The sequence below is a fragment of the Pristiophorus japonicus genome, chromosome 1, assembly GCF_044704955.1.
Source record: "Pristiophorus japonicus isolate sPriJap1 chromosome 1, sPriJap1.hap1, whole genome shotgun sequence".
NCBI lineage: Eukaryota > Metazoa > Chordata > Chondrichthyes > Pristiophoridae > Pristiophorus > Pristiophorus japonicus.
This window is the reverse complement of record NC_091977.1, coordinates 229,362,035-229,382,044: the sequence shown is the minus strand read 5'-3', so window position 1 is coordinate 229,382,044 and position 20,010 is coordinate 229,362,035. Positions and strand designations below refer to the sequence as shown.

Genomic DNA, 20,010 nt, shown 5'->3' with positions numbered 1-20,010 from the left:
ATAACCTCACATTTATCCACATTATACTTCATCTGCCATGCATTTGCCCACTCACCTAACCTATCCAAGTCACTCTGCAGCCTCATAGCATCCGCCTCGCAGCTCACACTGCCACCCAACTTAATGTCATCCACAAATTTGGAGATACTACATTTAATCCCCTCGTCTAAATCATTAATGTACAATGTAAACAGCTGGGGCCCCAGCACAGAACCTTGCGGTACCTCACTAGTCACTGACTGCCATTCTGAAAAGTATCCATTTACTCCTACTCTTTGCTTCCTGTCTGCCAACCAGTTCTCAATCCACATCAGCACACTACCCCCAATCCCATGTGCTTTAACTTTGCACATTAATCTCTTGTGTGGGACCTTGTCGAAAGCCTTCTGAAAGTCCAAATACACCACATCAACTGGTTCTCCCTTGTCCACTCTACTGGAAACGTCCTCAAAAAATTCCAGAAGATTTGTCAAGCATGATTTACCTTTCACAAATCCATGCTGACTTGGACCTCTTTCCAAATCCGCTGCTATGACATCCTTAATAATTGATTCCATCATTTTACCCACTACCGATGTCAGGCTGACCGGTCTGTAATTCCCTGTTTTCTCTCTCCCTCCTTTTTTAAAAAGTGGGGTTACATTGGCTACCCTCCACTCCATAGGAACTGATCCAGAGTCTATGGAATGTTGGAAAATGACTGTCAATGCATCCGCTATTTCCAAGGCCACCTCCTTAAGTACTCTGGGATGCAGACCATCAGGCCCTGGGGATTTATCGGCCTTCAATCCCATCAATTTCCCCAACACAATTTCCCGACTAATAAGGATTTCCCTTAGTTGAAGTAGGACTTGAAGAAATGTCTCCTTATCTCAGTCCTAAATAGCTGACCCATTATTCTGAGAATGCGACCCCATGATCTAGACACCCCAGCCAGGGGAAACGTCCTCCCAGCATCTACCCTGTCAAGCTCCTTAAGAATTTTATACATTTCAATGAGATCACTTCTTATTCTTCAAGCTCTATGGAATATAGGTCTAGTTTATGCAATCTCTCCTCATCGGACAATTCCCCCCACCACCACCATCTCCATCCCAGGAACCAATCTAGTGAACCTTCGTTGCACTCCCTCTAAGGCAAGTATATCCTTTCTTAGGTAAGGAGAACTAAAAGGCATAGTTTCAGAATAATGGGTTGCACATTTAAACGGAGATGAGGAGAAATTTATTTTCTCAGAGGGTCATGAATCTTTGGAATTCTCTACCCCAGAGAGCTGTGGAGGCTGGGTCATTGAATATATTCAAGGTGGAGCTAGACTGATTTTTGAACTATCAGGGATTCAAGGGTTATGGGGAACAGGCAAGAAAGTGGAGTTGTGGCCAAGGTCAGATCAGCCATGATCTTATTGAATGGTGGAGCAGGCTCGAAGGGCCGAATGGCCTACTTCTGCTCCTATTTCTTATGAGACCAAAACTGTGCACGGTACTCCAGGTTCTACTGCATTTAAGCTGTATCTATCCAGAATTTTATACAAATTCAGAGATGTTCATCGATTTGGAGAGTTTGTATGTGGTCATGGAATAGTTTTTTTTAACACGGCCAAATATTGCCCCTTTCTGCTGGAGGTACATACTGTTGCTGCAAAACGGCTCCACAGACACCAGTAGAACTCTGGTACCTCACACAGTTGCCCACTTTTCACGTGTGAGCCTCTTAAGAGAACATTGCTGTGCGATTGTGGCCCAATTACAACAGAACTCAATTCTTTCCTCACCCACTGTTTCCAGCAGAATTCATTGGCTAGTCATCGCATCGAGTGAGGACCCTGGCTGATATTTTCCCCCATCCCGAGTTTAAACTCACTTGTGGCACCCCTAACTCAGCACAGGCCAGAGATCAAACCTGGGATGGAAGTTAAGTACTGGAGTACTAGAATTTTCCAGTGAAAACCAAAGCACGAACTTGAATTTACAACCTTTCACAACCTCAAGATATCCCAAATCACTTTACAGCAAATGAAGTACTTTTGAAGTGTGTTTACAGTTGGAATGTAGGAAACGCAACAGCCAATTTGTGCACAGCAGTAAGATCCCACAAACAGCAATGAGATAATGATCAGATAATCTGTTTTTGGTGATGATGGTTGAGGGATAAATATTGGCCAGGACACCAAGTAGAACTCCTTTGAAAAAGTGCTGTGGGATCTTTTCCATCCACCTGAGAGGGCAGATGGCACCTCGAATTAATGTCTATCTGAAAGACGGCACTGAAAGACAGTACTGCACTGAGAGTGTCAGCCTAGTTTTTTGTGCTCAAGTCTCTGGAGTGGGACTTGAATCCACAACCTTCTGACTCAGAGGTGAGTGTGCACCCACTGAGCCACAGCTGACAGTGCATCAGGAGCAGCTTGGAGCGAGCGTGGGCAGTCTGGGGAGAGCGTGGGGGGCAGTCTGGGGAGAGCGCGGGGGCAGTCTGGGGAGAGCGTGGGGGCAGTCTGGGGAGAGCACGGGGGCAGTCTGGGGAGAGCGCAGGGGGCAGTCTGGAGAGAGCGCAGGGGGCAGTCTAGGGAGAGCACGGGGGGCAATGTGTGGAGAGCGCGGGGGCAGTCTAAAGAGGGCACGGGGCAGTCGAAAGAGGGCACGGGGCAGTCTGGGGAGAAATATAGACACATAGAAACATAGAAAATAGCTGTAAAAGTAGGCCATTCGGCCCTTCGAGCCTGCACCACCATTCAATAAGATCATGGCTGATCATCACCTCAGTACCCCTTTCCTGCTTTCTCTCCATACCCCTTGATCCCTTTAGCCGTAAGGGCCATATCTAACTCCCTCTTGAATATATCCAACGAACTGGCATCAACAACTCTCTGCGGTAGAGAATTCCACAGGTTAACAACTCTCTGAGTGAAGAAGTTTCTCCTCATCTCAGTCCTAAATGGCTTACCCCTTATCCTTAGGCTGTGTCCCCTGGTTCTGGACTTCCCCAACATCGGGAACATTCTTCCTGCATCTAACGGTCACCCCCTTGCAAAACAGATACACCGCTTTGGGTACTGTTGAGGGGGATGACTCATCGGGGGCAGCAGCAGCAGCCAAGTTCATGGCACCGTGGGTGGCTCTGCTGCACAGGAGGGCAGGAAAAAGAGTGGGAGAGCTATAGTGATAGGGGATTTGATTGTAAGGGGAATAGATAGGCGTTTCTGCGGCCGCAACCGAGACTCCAGGATGGTCTGTTGCCTCCCGGGTGCAAAGGTCAAGGATGTCTCGGAGCGGGTGCAGAACATCCGAAAAAGGGTGGGTGAACAGCCAGTTGTCATGGTTCATATTGGTAGCAACGATATCGGTAAAAAATGGGATGAGGTCCTACAAGACGAATTTAGGGAGCGAGGAGCTAAATTAAAAAGTAGGACCTCAAAAGTAGTAATCTCAGGATTGCTACCAGTGCCATGTGCTAGTCAGAGTAGGAATTGCAGGATAGCTCAGATGAATACGTGTCTTAAGGAGTGGTGCAGAAGGGAGGGATTCAAATTCCTGGGACATTGGAACCGGTTCTGGGGGAGGTGGGACCAGTACAAACCGGATGGTCTGCACCTGGGCAGGACCGGAAGCAATGTCCTAGGGGGAGTGATGGCTAGTGCTGTTGGGGAGGAGTTAAATTAACATGGCAGGGGGATGGGAACCTATACAGGGAGACAGAGGGAAATAAAATAGAGGCAGAAGCAAAAGATAGAAGGGAGAATAGTAAAAGTGGAGGGCAGAGAAACCCAAGGCAAAAAACAAAAAGGGCCACTATACAGAAAAATTCTAAAGGAGCAAAGTGTGTTAAAAGCCAAGCCTGAAGGCTCTGTGCCTCAATGCGAGGAGTATTCGGAATAAGGTGGACGAATTAACTGCGCAGATAGCAGTTAAGAGATATGATGTAATTGGTATCACGGAGACATGGCTCCAGGGTGACCAAAGCTGGGAACTCAACATCCAGGGGTATTCAACATTTAGGAAGGATAGGCAGAGAGGAAAAGGAGGCGGGGTGACATTGCTGGTTAAAGAGCAAAGTAATGCAATAGTAAGGAGCGACATTAGCCTGGATGATGTGGAATCGGTATGGGTGGAGCTGCGGAATTCCAAAGGACAGAAATAGCCAGTGGGTGTTGTGTACAGACCACCAAACAGTAGTAGTGAGATTGGGGACAGCATCAAACAAGAAATAAGGGATGTGTGCAATAAAGGTACAGCAGTTATCATGGGCGACTTTAATCTACATATCGATTGGGCTAACCAAACTGGTAGCAAAGCGGTGGAGGAGGATTTCCTGGAGTGTATTAGAGATAGTTATCTAGACCAATATGTCGAGGAACCAACTAGAGAGCTGGCCATCCTAGACTGGGTGATGTGTAATGAGAAAGGACTAATTAGCAATCTTGTTGTGCGAGGCCCCTTGGGGAAGAGTGACCATAATATGGTAGAATTCTTTATTAAGATGGAGAGTGACACGGTTAATTTGGAAACTAGGGTCCGGAACTTAAGGAAAGGTAACTTTGATGGTATGAGGCGTGAATTGGCTAGAATAGACTGGCAAATGATACTTAAAGGGTTGACGGTGGATAAGCAATGGCAGACATTTAAAGATCACATGGATGAACTTCAGCAATTGTACATCCCTGTCTGGAGTAAAAATAAAACGGGGAAGGTGGCTCAACCATGGCTAACAAGGGAAATTAAGGATAGTGTTAAAGCCAAGGAAAAGGCATATAATTTGGATGGAAAAAGCAACAAACCTGAGGACTGGGAGAAATTTAGAATTCAACAGAGGAGGACTAAGGGTTGAATTAAGAGGGGGAAAAGAGAGTACGAGAGGAAGCTTGCAGGGAACATAAAAACTGACTGCAAAAGCTTCTATAAATACGAGAAAAAGATTAGTGAAGACAAACGTAGATCCCTTGCAGTCGGATTCAGGTGAATTTATAACGGGGAACAAAGAAATGGCAGACCAATTGAACAAATACTTCGGTTCTGTCTTCATGAAGGAAGACACAAATAACCTTCCGAATGTACTAGGGGACAGTGGGTCTAGTGAGAAGGAGGAACTGAAGGATATCCTTATTAGGCAGGAAATTGTGTTAGCGAAATTGAAGGGATTGAAGGCCAATAAATCCCCAACATCGGGAACATTCTTCCCGCATCTAACCTGTCCAGTCCCGTCAGAATTTTATATGTTTCCATGAGATCTCCTCTCATCCTTCTAAACTCTAGTGAATACAGGCCCAGTCGATCCAGTCTCTCCTCATATGTCAGTCCTGCCATCCCGGGAATCAGCCTGGTGAACCTTCGCTGCACTCCCTCAATAGCAAGAACGTCCTTCCTCAGATTAGGAGACCAAAACTGAACACAATATTCCAGGTGAGGCCTCACCAAGGTCCTGTACAACTGAAGTAAGACCTCCCTGTTCCTATACTCAAATCCCCTAGCTATGAAAGCCAACATGCCATTTGCCTTCTTCACCGCCTGCTGTACCTGTATGCCAACTTTCAATGACTGATGTACCATGACACCCAGGTTTCATTGCACCTCCCCTTTTCTTAATCTGCCACCATTCAGATAATATTCTGCCTTCGTGTTTTTGCCACCAAAGTGGATAACCTCACATTTATCCACATAATACTGCATCTGCCATGCATTTGCCCACTCAGCTAACCTGTCCAAGTCACCCTGCAGCCTCTTAGCATTCTCCTCACAGCTCACACCGCCACCCAGCTTAGTGTCATCTGCAAACTTGGAGATATTACACTCAATTCCTTCATCTAAATCATTGATGTATATTGTAAATAGCTGGGGTCCCAGCACTGAGCCCTGCGGCACCCCACTAGTCACTGCCTGCCATTCTGAAAATGACCAGTTTATCCCGACTCTCTGCTTCCTGTCTGCCAACCAGTTCTCTATCCACGTCAATACTTTACCCCCAATACCATGTGCTTTGATTTTGCATACCAATCTCTTGTGTGGGACCTTTTGAAAGTCCAAATACACCACATCCACTGGTTCTCCCATGTCCACTTTACTAGTTACATCCTCAAAAAATTTTAGAAGATTTGTCAAGCATGATTTCCCTTTCATAAATCCATGCAGACTTGGACCAATCCTGTCACTGCTTTCCAAATGCGCTATTTCATCTTTAATAATTGATTCCAACATTTTCCCCACTACTGATGTCAGGCTAACCAGTCTATAATTCCCTGTTTTCTCTCTCCCTCCTTTCTTAAAAAGTCGTGTTACATTAGGTACCCTCCAGTCCATAGAAATTGATCCAGAGTCGATAGACTGTTGGAAAATGATCACCAATGCATCCACTATTTCTACGGCCACTTCCTTAAGTACTCTGGGATGCAGACTATCAGGCCCTGGGGATTTATCGTCCTTCAATCCCATCAATTTCCCCAACACAATTTCCTGACAAATAAGGATTTCCTTCAGTTCCTCCTTTTTGCTAGACCCTCGGTCCCCCAGTATTTCCAGAAGGTTATTTGTGTCTTCGTTTGTGCAGACACAACCAAAGTATTTGTTCAATTGGTCTGTCATTTCTTTGTTCCCCATTGTAAATGGAGAGGGCAAGGGGCAGTCCAGCGAGAGCATGGGGCAATCTGGGGGAAGCGTGGGCAGTCTGGGGAGGGCACGTGGGCAGTCTGGGGAGGGCACGTGGGCAGTCTGGGGGAAGCGTGGGCAGTCTGGGGAGGGCGTGGGGCAGTCTGGTGGAAGCGTGGGCAGACTGTGGCGAGCGCGGGGCAGTCTGGGGGAAGCGTGGGCAGTCTGGGGAGGGCACGTGGGCAGTCTGGGGGAAGCGTGGGCAGTCTGGGGAGGGCGTGGGGCAGCCTGGTGGAAGTGTGGGCAGACTGTGGCGAGCGCGGGGCAGTCTGGGGGAAGCGTGGGCAGTCTGGGGAGGGCACGTGGGCAGTCTGGGGGAAGCGTGGGCAGTCTGGGGAGGGCGTGGGCAGTCTGGGGAGGGCACGGGGGGGAAGTCTGGGGGAAACGTGGGCAGTCTGGGGAGGGCGTGGGGCAGTCTGGGGGAGACGTGGGCAGTCTAGGAGAAACGTGGGCAGTCTGGGGGAAACGTGGGCCGTCTAGGAGAAACGTGGGCAGTCTTGGGAGGGCACGGGGGCAGTCTGGGGGAAACGTGGGCAGTCTGGGGGAAGTGCGGGGGGCTGTCTGGGTAGAGCGCGCGGGGCAGTCTGGGGGAAACGTGAGCAGTCTGGGGGAAGCGTGAGCAGTCTGGGGGAAGCGTGAGCAGTCTGGGGGAAGCGCGGAGGGAAGTCTGCGGAAGCACGTGGGCAGTCTGGGGGAAGCGCGGGGGGCAGTCTGGGGGAAGCGTGAGCAGTCTGGGGGAAGCACGTGGGCAGTCTGGGGGAAGCGCGGGCAGACTGGGGTAAGCGTGAGCAGTCTGGGGGAAGCACGTGGGCAGTCTGGGGGAAGCGCGGGCAGTCTGGGGTAAGCGTGAGCAGTCTGGGGGAAGCGCGGGGGCAGTCTGGGGTAAGCGTGAGCAGTCTGGGGGAAGCGCGGGGGACAGTCTGGGGGAAATGCGGCAGTCTGCGGGAAGTGTGGGCAGTCTGGGGGAAGTGTGGGCAGTCTGGGGGAAACGTGGCAGTCTGGGGGAAACGTGGGCAGTCTGGGGGATGCGTGGGCAGTCTGGGGGATGCGTGGGCAGTCTGGGGGATGCGTGGGCAGTCTGGGGGATGCGTGGGCAGTCTGGGGGATGCGTGGGCAGTCTGGGGGATGCGTGGGCAGTCTGGGGGATGCGTGGGCAGTCTGGGGGATGCGTGGGCAGTCTGCGGGATGCGTGGGCAGTCTGCGGGATGCGTGGGCAGTCTGCGGGATGCGTGGGCAGTCTGGGGAGAGCGCGCGGGGCAGTCTGGGGAGAGCGCGGGGGGCAATCTGGGGTGAGCAGGTGGGCAGTTTGGGGAGAGCGTGGGGACTGCAGGAATGGTTATAAAAAGTGCAGGGCAACAGAACCATAAAACCAGATGATAATCCTGTTTATAGTTTTGTGGACCCCAGGATTGATTTTAAAGCCTTCAGCGATATCCCAAATACGTTCATCAGTTATTGAGTAATGAATTTTCATTACCTTTCTCGTTATTCATACTCCAGAAGCTTATACGTCTGATTATTCGTGTCATTATGGTCACTGAATTGCACTTCAGGAAGAAAGAAAATTTTACATTACACATGTGGGATAAAAGTTGCTGGGTGATTTTTAATGCTGTTAATCTCACCAGTTCAGTTAAATGTTGCTGAAAGGAACATTAAATAGTTTTTATGTCAGCTTTCTAGCATCCACAGTATTTTGTTTTTATAATAGTAACTAGTTTCCAATTGTTTTATTTGGTCCAAACATGTAGTATCAATAAAATAACTAAAGAAAGACTTGCATTTATATTGCGCCATTCACAACTTCAGTACGTCCCAAAGTGCTTTACAACCAATGAAGTACTTTTTGAGATGTAGTCACTGCTGTAATGTAGGAAATGTGGCAGCCAAATTGTGCACAGCAAAGTCCCACAAACAGCAATGTGATAATGACCAGATCATCTGTTTTGGTGATGTTGGTTGAGGAGCTCCTCCCGGAGTCACAGTGCGGATTCCGTCCACTACGGAGTACAACGGACATGATCTTTACAGCGCGACAACTGGAAGAGAAATGCAGGGAACAGCACCAACCCTTGTACATGGCCTTCTTTGACCTTACAAAGGCCTTTGACACCGTTAACCATGAAGGACTATGGAGCGTCCTCCTCCGTTTTGGCTGCCCCTAAAAGTTTGTCGCCATCCTCTGCCTGCTCCACAATGACATACAAGCCGTGATCCTGACCAATGGATCCACCACAGACCCAATCCACGTCCGGACCGGGGTCAAGCAGGGTTGCGTCATCGTGCCAACCCTCTTCTCGATCTTCCTCGCTGCAATGCTCCACCTCACATTCAACAAGCTCCCCGCTGGAGTGGGACTAACCTATAGAACCAGTGGGTACCTGTTCAACCTTCGCTGCCTCCAGGCCAGATCCAAGACCGTCCCATCCTCTGTCGTCGAGCTACAGTATGCGGATGACGCTTGCATCTGCGCACATTCAGAGACTGAACTCCAAGTCATAGTCAACATCTTCACCAAGGCGTATGAAAGCATAGGCCTTATACTAAACAACCTGACCCCACCACACATCACTGCCCACCCCAGTCATCAAGATCCATGGCGTGGCCCTGGACCACGTGGATCACTTTCCATACCTCGGGAGCATATTATCAACAAGGGCAGACATCAATGGTGAGGTTCAACACCGCCTCCAATGTGCCAGTGCAGCCTTTGGCCGCCTGAGGAAGGGAGTGTTCGAAGATCAGACCCTCACATCTGGCACCAAGCTTATGGTCTACAAGGCTGTAGTGATACCCGCCCTCCTGTATGGCTCAGAGACGTGGACCATATACAGTAGACACCTCAAATCGCTGGAGAAATACCACCAGCATTGTCATGTATATATGTATGCTTGGGGTTACTAGCCACCAGGTGGTGCCACTGTCGGAGGTCATTGTGCTGTACGCACAAGTGTGTGGTCCAGGTATAAAAGGCAAGCCATCATGTAATGTAATCACTTTAGGCCCTAATAAAGCATAGCCAGGTTTGTACCTGTGTTAGGTTACAGTATTCAGTCTATCGAGTTATTACATACGTAACAAGAATTGTCTCCGCAAGATCCTCCAAATCCCCTGGGAGGACAGACACACCAACCTTAGTGTCTTCGATCAGGCCAACATCCCCAGCATCGAAGCTCCATTGGGTGGGCCACATAGTTTACGTGCCTGACACAAGACTCCCAAAGCAAGCACTCTACTCGGAACTCCTACACAGCAAGCGAGCCCCAGATGGGCAGAGGAAACGTTTCAAGGACACCCTCAAAGCCTCCTTGATAAAATGCAACATCCCCACCGACACCTGGGAGTTCCTGGCCAAAGATCGCCCTCAGTGGAGGAAGAGCATCTGGGAGGGCGCTGACCACCTTGAGTCTCGTCACCGAGAGAATGCAGAAAATAAGCGCAGGCAGCGGAAGGAGTGTGCGGCAAACCAGACTCCCCACCCACCCTTTCCTTCAACGGCGTCTGTCCCACCTATGACAAAGACTGTAATTCCTGTATTGGACTGTTCAGTCATCTAAGAACTCACTTCTAGAGTGGAAGCAAATCTTCCTCGATTTCGAGGGACTGCCTATGATAATGACTAGAGTGTCAGCCGAGATTTTTGTGCTCAAGTCTCTGATGTGGAACTTGAACGCACAACCTTCTGACTCAGAGGTGAGAGCCACGGCTAACATGGTAACAGTGTCTAACTTTAGAACAGTGGGATGCTTGTTTTGTCAGTAAAGACCTGTCCATTACAACCTTCTTGGCCGGAAGGAGCAGTGTGGTGGCCTGGCCCAGCAGGCTGAGTGGCCCCCGGCCTGCGAGCACCATCAGAACAGGCCGGGGAGCGGAAGGAGCAGCGTGGCTGCATACCACTCCAGGGAGCAGCACATGCTGGAGCAGGAGAGCAACGGCAGTGAAAAGGGACATCACCATGATCCAGGTCGGTGATTGAAGAGTGACCAGGTACTGCAGGAGCGGCGAGGTCGGGGCGAAGGAGCGATTGTAGTGGGACATGATCGGGGCCCAGGGGAGGCGTGAGTTCGGGGCCCAGGAGAGGCGAGGGCCCAGGGGCAGCACAGGCCAGCCCACACTGCAATATGTGCGTTTGCGCTTCACTTCCTCTTGGGGGTGGTAACCCCAATTTCGCTGCCAGGGTGGGACTTCAGCGCCGGGTGCAGGAAGTCCCGCCTCACAGTGGTTACCAGGGCGGTACCGAATTCTGGCCCCAAAATGTTTATTTTTGACAAAACCATCATCATAGGCAGTCCATTGAATCAAGGATGACTTGCTTCCATGCCAAAAAGTTCACAGGTGTTTCAATGAAGGACCTAAAATTCCAGGTCCCGAACTAAATCTTGAAGGGTGGAAGATGCCTGTGCGTGGATTTTTTTAATGTGTCGTGGCTGTTGCACACCAGCCACCTCATGGGCTTGAGAGAGCTAGGTCTTGGTCCAGTGGCAAGGATTAACTAAGCCTACTGGAGACCAGCTCTGCTGCACGGATCTAGTGTGCACACATATCGCAGCGTGGGCTGGCCTGTGCTGCCCCTGGGCCCTTGCCTCTTTTGGGCCCTGAACTCACGCCTCTTCTGGGCCCCGATCACGTCCCTCTACAACCTCTCTGTCATGTATGTAGACCATGTATACCAACTGTATAGTCACATAAGGTGTGCCACCAGAGGGCACTGCGGTGGGAGACCTGAGGGTCACCTGCATAGGTGTGCAGGGCCCAGTATAAAAGGCTGCCCACCATGCTTGTGCCTCACTCTGGAGTTACAATAAATGGGACTAAAGTCACAACAGCTCAAGTACAATACTAGACCTCATGGAGTCAATCAGAAGAATATTAAAGACATAACAACTGGCGACGAGATTACGAACTTTCACGCAAAAATGACTACCGTTGGTGCATTAGGAAAGTTCTCAGAGGGTGAAGATTGGGAATCCTTTACGGAGCGGCTCGACCAATATTTCGTAGCAAAGGACCTGGTAGGCGATGATCCGGCCACGCTGGCAGGTAAACGCAGTTATCCTGTTGACCAGATGTGGGCCCGCGGGCTATGGCCTCGTCAGGGACTTGCTTGCACCAGACCAAGTCATACGAGGAGCTGAAAGCGCTAATTCGGGACCAACTCAAACCGAAAGAGAGCATTCTCACGGCCAGGCATCGATTTTATACACACCGCCGCCCCGAGGGCCAGGAAATCGCGAAGTACGCTGCCGACCTCAGGAGGCTGGCAGGACCGTTTGAATTCGGTGCATCCCTCGCCGATGCGTTGCGGGGCGTCTTCGTAATTGGCACGGTCATGAGGCCCTTATTCACAGGCTACTGTCTACCGAAACCATCGTCACTCTGTAGAAGGCCATCAGTTCATGACCTCAGGCTGCAGCTCCAAGCAGATGATGAGTCAATCTCAGGACTCAAACCCGGCAAGTACTGTAAATAGAATGGCGCCTTTCACAGGCAGAACTGTTGAACGTGAATCTGTCCAGGGCAGAGCGTACGGGCTCCGAGTCCTTTAATTCAGAGTCCGCCGAGGGGTGCAACCGTAAGTCGAGTAGCACCATGCTGGCGGTGCGGAGGTAATCACAGGGCTCATCAGTGTCAGTTCAGAGACTGTGTGCAAAGGCTGCAGCATAAAGGGCCACCTCCAGCGAATGTGCAAAAGAGCTGTGACTCACCACGTGGAAGAGGAGTCAGCAGATGGCTGAGAATCCAGCGCGGATTACGAGGAGATGGCTAGAGAGGCAGCTCAGTTCCAGGACGAAGTGTATGGAGTATATACCTGCACCACACATTGTCCTCTAGTGATAATGGAAGTCGAGATAAATGGCGTTCCAGTCTTCGTGGAAGTAGACACGGGGGCGAGTCCGTTAGTAATGAGCCAGGAAGCCTCTGAGAGACTATGGAACGATCAAGCTGAATGACTCAAGCTGGTCCCGGTTCAGGCAAAGCTGCTCACCTACACCAAGGAACTGATATCAGTTGTTGGTAGTGCGGATGTAAGTGTATCGCATGATGGCACGGTGCACAATTTACCACTGTGGATTGTTTCAGATGATGTACCAACGCTACTTGGAAGAAGGTGGACGGGGAAGATTCATTGGAATTGGGAAGACTTTATCCCTCCAGCGATCGATGTCCCCCGTGTTCAGAGGCAGAGCAAGCCCCACCTTCGGTTGGGCCAGGCACTGGAGAGCAGATCTGCGCAGCCCCCGAGGTACAGACCGCTCATCACGGCTGCGTGGTGATGATCCGGCCGAGGCGACCCGAACGTACCTTCCCGGTTTCAGTGGAAGGACTCCTGGGGAGGAAGACTGGATCCAAGGGCGCCTTCCCAGCTTCATTGGCAAAATCCCTGGGAAAGAAGATCGGGGCAGTCGACATCATGGACAGGGAAAAGATGGCGTCCAAACCACGAGGTGCAGCGCTAATGGAGCAACGACACGTGGTTCCACACAAGGAAGACGATTGGGGTAAAAGTAGTAAGGCCATTTTAAAGGAGGCCAGCAACCCGCCATTTTTGAATGAACTGCTTGAAATTGGTAACCAATGTAAAAGTCCAGCTGTAACGAGAAAAATGTTGTTGAGCGATGTCGGGTGCAAATTGCAATCAGCCAATGTAGATGGCGAACACCTAACGGTTGTACACAGGTCCAGCGGGCTACCCAATGCTGTAGCCTGCATCCCCGAGACCAGAACGATGTATCATAAAGTGTCCCCACAGCTGGCAGAAGTAGACAAGCTGCTGAGTAAATGATTCCCGGAGAGCAGAGGCACCGGTAGCGATACCCTGCCTCAGATCGGTTTAACATTGCAGGCACCCAATAGCCTGAACCGCCACGGGCCAGAAACAATAAATTGCGCCTATGCTCGCAGTCGGCTAGCGTTGCCCACCACCCGGGTAGAAAAGGCACAGCCCACAAACCCACTCGCCACCATGGCAATGCCCAAGAGCAAAGGGTCACCTGCAACGGCTCCTCCGAACGGGACCTGGACCAGCCAGGATCCCAAACTAGCGAGTGCTCACAACGGTGCCCTCAAGAAAAGTGAGTCAGCAGTCCCCTGCTAACTGCTGGACAAGATGAGGCAGCCCCACCGTCGCTTAGACGAAATGCTCACCCATTCAGACCGTTTCCCAGGGAGCAGCAGCGACACTGTGCAAACGAAAAGGGCAGGGAGGTCACAGACACATCAGCTGTCTTTGGGCCTGCCCGACAGTAGGAGTAATGGCAAGAGCCCTGAGCTCCGGCAACCCGAGCAAAACGAGCTCACCTCGTCCACAGACCCACTAGCATGGGGCGCTGCACCACCACCAGACGACCCGGATCTCATCCGGCCGTGCTGGAACTAGACTGCCCTTGTGTACCTGTACTGATATACCTGTACTGATCATGTAAATGTACCACACAAAAAGAAACGCAACTGTAATCCACCCAACAAATGCACCAAGATGTAAATGTAAAACCCACGTGATGAACTTGAATACAACTTACATGTAATGGGCCATTAGCATGATCTCTGTGTGGGGGGGCTGGCGGGCAGAGAATGGAGTTGTCATGGAATCACAACCTGAAACTACGGGGACCTCCACTGGCAACAAATCTCACTACCAACCCACTCAAGCTAGAAGCGACACTCCAATGGTCAACCAGGAAGAGCAAAGCCCAGGTCACCGTCAATGTACGAGTCAATTTGCATTAAAGACTTGGGGGGAAGTGACGTCGTGTATGTAGACCATGTATACTAACTGTATAGTCACATAAGATGTGTCACCAGAGGGCACTGCGGTGGGAGACCTGAGGGTCACCTGCATAGGTGTTCAGGGCCCAGTATAAAAGGCTGCCCACCATGCTTGTGCCTCACTCTGGAGTTACAATAAATGGGACTAAGGTCACAACAGCTCAAGTACAATACTAGACCTTGTGGAGTTATTCATAAGCGTATTAAAGACATAACATTCTCGCCTCTCCTTCGCCCCGACCGGGTGGGGTGCTAAGCATGGGAATTTTCCAGTGCTACGCGGAGTGCTACATAACGCTGGTGGGAGCACAAGGGGAGGGCTTGCTACGCTCTGCACCGGGGAGAAGGGGCCATCACCGTGGCAGCAGCCCGGCACAGAAGCAGAGTGCCAGGCTGTAATATCGTGGCACAGACCCTGCGTATTGGAAAAGGCGAGGCCACGACGGATAAGTCAGCCATTTTTTAAAAAGTACCCGCTGCACCTTCCCTTTAATTTTCACCCTGCAAGTGAATGAGGCCGATTTGCGACCCGTGAAGCTGGCGCGGGCATTGTCTGTGGCGGCCTTACAGAATGCCATTGAATTTTTGCTCCGGGGTGCAAATGGGTTACTGCACACGGTGATGACGTCATCATGGAATCTCGCGGGAGGCGGTAGCGGCCCAGGCGAGAAATCGTTTGCGCCCTGTTAGTGCCCTGGAGGCGCAGCGACACAAACTTCTCCACCTTTAGGTCAGCTGTTTTGAAACCATAGCTCAGCTCCTTCTAGTTTTCTGGGTTGGCATGCATGCGGAATGTGAAGAGTCTGCTGAGAGACTCGAGATCGGGCAATTTTTCTCTAACATCCTGATGGGGATATCCAATAGGGTGAGAAGAAGAAGGGTGGGAGGAGTCTCGTGTGGACCATAAACACCGGAATAGACCAGTTGGGCCAAACGGCCTGTTTCTGTGCTGTAAAATTCTATGTAATTTTGGGAGACGGACAGCTTTAAAGTAATTGCAGATTACATAAAAGGAGCAAGGTCTGTGATAGGGTGGAGGGCAGGAATGATGAAATGACAAAAGGGATGATGGTGCAAGGCATTAAAAAAAAGCCTGAATCGTATTCCCTGAAGGCGTGTGTTCTGCAGAATGTTATTTTGTGTGTTCAGTGTAGAGATTTATATGTAATTTTTTTTTAAACAAATTTTAAAAATCCTACAGATGCTGGAAATTGTTCCTGTTACATGGATGTACACACAAGCTGTGAATGCTGCAACTGATCTGGGTGTGTGTGGGGAGACTCCGCCTTGTTAAATCTCCATGCTGCAAGGACGCTGTTTTGTCTCTCTACTCACTCCAATCTTGTTTCCACACAGAGAAGAGGATTTTCCTCATTATCATCTCAGCCCTCTCTCTCTGTGTGTCCCCTTCCTCCTTTTAAATCTGTCTCTTTAAACCCACCCCCACCACCTTCAGTTTCCACCCCGCCTGCAGGCATGTTTTATGAATGAACATTGGACCCCGGGAGAGGCTCGCGGCTCCTTGCACTAAAGTCAGCACCGGGACTCTGCGGGAACATCGAAACACGGGACAATTTTTTTAAAAAGGAAAAAGAGAGAGAGAGAGAGAGAAAGGAAGGAAGGAAGGAACCTGAGCTGGAGACTCCACCTGACTGTATCTAACCTGCAAGGGAGGGAGTGCCTGCAAGGTAAGGAGAAAAAAACATGGCCATGCAATGTAACCAGAGGCTTAAATACCTCACCTGTCCTCTGCATTTCACTTACCTTTCATTTAAGGTATTTTTTTAAAATATAAAAATATCGTTCGAAGGAATTACAGGCTGCAAAAAAAAAACCCTACTTTGTCGGAGCACTGGTGCAAATTAATGTTTAATTCCCCCCTCCTCCTCTTTTGTTATACTTTGATCAGAACAACAACATTAAAAAACTAACTGAGGCTTAAAGAAAGAAAGATAAGGAGAGGGCAAAAAAAAAGCACCTGCTGCAAACCGGCACCTCATTGCAGCCTCCGAGGAGTAAGGGAATGTGTCTAAAAAGCATCCTGACCCCAACAGGCTAAATGGGCACCCTCTCCCACAGACCATTCACTCTTTTATGAAAATGGGCAAATCCTTTTGGTGTAAATAGAGAGAAACTGTTCCCATTAGCGGAAGGGTCGAGAACCAGAGGACACAGATTTAAGGTGGATTGGCAGAGGTGACATGAGGAAAAACTTTTTTTTTAAACCAGCAAATGATTAGATCTGGAATGCGCTGCCTGATAGGGTGGTGGGGACAGATTAAATTGTGGCTTTCAAAATGAAATTGGATAAGTACCTTTTTCCGGGGGCAAGGGCAGGAGAATGGGACTAGGTGAAGTGCTGTTGCAGAGAGCTGGCACCGGCTCGAGAGGCCGAATGGCCTCCTTCTGTGCTGTAACCATTCTATGATTCTATTTAATTCGAAGTACATTAAGCCAGTTGTGGTTTTTATTGTCTGTTTACTAATCCGTTCCACCTGTCCTTTCTCTGAAAGGTGAACATTTTTAAAATACCTGTTTTTATTATTTGTGTATATTTCCTAAACTCCGACTGCCGCCCTCTCCTCTATCAGGTAGCATGTGGCATGTTTTGTCTTGGTAGCCTTGAGATTCCTGATTCAACAAGTAGGAGTAGATGAAAAGCATCTAAGCTCTAGTTCTTCCGTTGGTTCAGAAAGTTTTCCCAGTGTGCAGCTAAGCCCCACAGGCCAGCAATGTCCCTCCATGGCCCCGTCCCTCCTTATCTCTGTAACCTCCTCCAACCCCACAATGCTCGGGGATATCTGTGCTCCTCCAATTCTGGCCTCTTTGCGCCTCCCTGATTCTCATCGCTCCTCCATTTTAGGCCATGCCCACTCCCACTGCCTAGGCCCAAAGCTCTGGAATTCCCTCCCTAAACCTCAATATCTCCTGTGGCTTGGTGTCAAATTCTGTCTGATAACCACTGCTGTGAAGTGCCTTGGGATGCTTTTACTGTGTTAAAGACGCTATCTAAATGCAAGTTGATGGCTATGCTGCATTTTTATATCTGGGTCAGGATGGTGATACAAATGCCACAATCGGTGTCAGAATCCCTGGGTTCAGGAAATGATACTCTGCCGTGGTTCATAGTCCTGATTACTAATGGGGCACTCCTGCAGGAAGTACGATGTGCAAATGTTGGGCGAGGACAGTATTTGGCTCAGCTGTGATGCTGCCACAGTTGCATAGCTAGCAGACACACTGTTGAGGCTGAGATGTGAGGTATGGAAGAGGAGCTGCTTTCGCTACAGCTGAACTCCTAGTAAGGAATGAGAGTAGAGAACACTGGCCAGGAAAAGTTTGGTTAAAAATGCATGGGCGCTACATACTTCACTGCAAGTGAAATGGATCTAATAGTGTCTTTTCTTTAGTCTTGTGGGAGATTTGCCCCCAATCATCATCATCATCTGGAGTCGAGGATGACTTGCTTCCACACTAATGAGTTCTAAGGTGACTATTGAGTCCAATGCGGGATCTACAGTCTCTGTCACAGGTGGGGCAGATGGTGGTTGAAGGGATTGGTGGGTGGGGTGTTTGGTTTGTTGTACTCTCCTTCCGTTGTTTGTGCTTGGTGTCCACGTGCTCCTGATGAAGAGACTCGAAGTGTTTGGTGCTTTCTCGGATAATTCTTCTCCACTTTGAGCGGTCTTGGGCCAGGGATTCCCAAGAGTATGTGGGGATGTTATATTTTTTCATAGAAGCTTTGAGGGTGTCTTTGAAGCGTTTTCTCTGCCCTCCTGGGACTCGCTTGTTGTGACGGAGCTCGGAATAGAGTGCTTGTTTTGGGAGTCCAGTAGCGGGCATGCGAATATCGGAGCTGATTGAGTGTGGTCAATGCTTCAATGCTGGGGATGTTGGCATGAGAGAGAACGCTGATGTCAGTGCACCTATCCTGCCAATGAATCCTGCCACTGATAAAGGCCATTGTATTTTCTTAGTTGTAAAGCTCAGCCCAAACTTTAATCCCATCAGGCTCAGCTTGATTTAAACATGGGTTCCAGAGTTGAACCCACTGGAATTCCCTCCCTAAATCTCTCTGCCTCTCTCTCGTCCATTAAGACGCTCCATAAAATCTACCTCTTTGACCAAGCTTTTGGTCATCTGCCCTAATATTTCCTTATGGGAGGCAAATTTTGTTTGATAATCGCTCTTGGATGCACCTTGAGATGTTTCACTATGTTAAAGGCGTTATATAAATGCAACTTGTTGTTACTGATCATTAGGAAATTGATGCAGATTAAAAGAGCTGGGCCCTGAAAGTAAGTCTCCCTTTCGAACTGAAGTACTGTAATGTTACTTATTTTTTGTTGTGCATTGTTTAACCTCGGGCTTATATGCAACTTTAAAAAAAAAAAAATTTACACCGTGCCGATGGAGCCTCTGTTGTGGGGTGAACTTCTCCTTGCTAACAGCAAGGTTTGCAGAGTAGATTGTACTCTATTTTAGGAACTGAGGCTGTCCCAAAGGACGCAGCGATGACCTTTAATCAGCCATTTCTCCTGTAGGTGGAGGATAATTATCATATTTTACTTAATGCACAGTAATGAAGCTATTATGCAAAAGACCATTTGGAGATCTTTGAACTGTTAATATATGGCTGAGACAAGTGGCCAAAATAATAAGATTTAAAGTTCACATCATGTCTGAGTCTTTTGTAGATTCATTGCTGGAGGCTGATTACTATGATTAGTCAGCAACTCCATTATCGTTGAATCATGCGACTACCAGGCTGGGAGAAGGCGAACTAGATGAACCTCCGTGTCGCAGAGCCTATGGTTGGGTGGCTGTTCTAAGGCAGCAATATACTGCAACACAACTGAATTGTCAGTGTGACTCTTAAGCGGGCAGAACCGCCAGACTATATTCCAATCCATGAAATGTAATTACACATTTTATTTTCTAACACATTCCAATGTTTTAATGAGTCAAAGCTGTTGATGTCTTGCCATGTCTGTCTTCTGTCACTCAGCCTGTTGATGTTAGCAGCCAGTATGTGGTTTCCATGTGACCGGCCTGGGGTTTCCTCTGCATTTGCACCCAGGTACAAGCAGAGACAGCGGAAGGAGCATACGTCAACCCAGGCTCCCCACCCACCCTTTCCTTCAACCATTATCTGCCCCACCTGTGACAGAGACTGTAGGTCCCGCATTGGACTCCTCAGTCACCTGAGATCTCACTTTTAGAGTGGAAGCAAGTCATCCTCGACTCCGAGGGACTGACTATGATGACAGTCATGATTAGGTGGCTTAAAAGACTGACATTTTGGGTGTAGGTGAGTTAAGTAAGAAAGAAAGAACTTGCATTCATATAGCATCTTTCACCATCTCTGGACGTCCTGAAACGCTTTACAGCCGAGTACTTTTGACGTGTAGTCACTGTTGTGACGTAGGAAATGCAGCAGCTAATTTGCACACAGCAGATCCCACAAGCAACAATGCCATAATGGCCAGATAATCTGTTTTACTGATGTTGGTTGAGGGATAAATATTGGCCAGGACACTGGGGTAAAGCTGCCCAGCACTACTTTGAAATAGTGGCCGTGATCATTTACATCCGCCCAAGAGGTCAG

At 49.3% G+C, this 20,010-nt stretch overlaps 1 protein-coding gene across 3 annotated transcripts in view; it reads left to right on the top strand.

Moving 5' to 3' along the window:
- Nucleotides 1–15,565: 15,565 nt before the first annotated feature.
- LOC139268821 (coronin-2B-like) overlaps nt 15,566–20,010 on the top strand; it is a 204,173-nt gene continuing 199,728 nt past the window's right edge. For all 3 annotated transcript variants that reach the window (XM_070887594.1, XM_070887569.1, XM_070887585.1), the window contains exon 1: nt 15,566–16,090. The gene's annotated coding sequence lies outside the window, so the exon portion shown is untranslated. The remainder of the gene's footprint in view (nt 16,091–20,010) is intronic.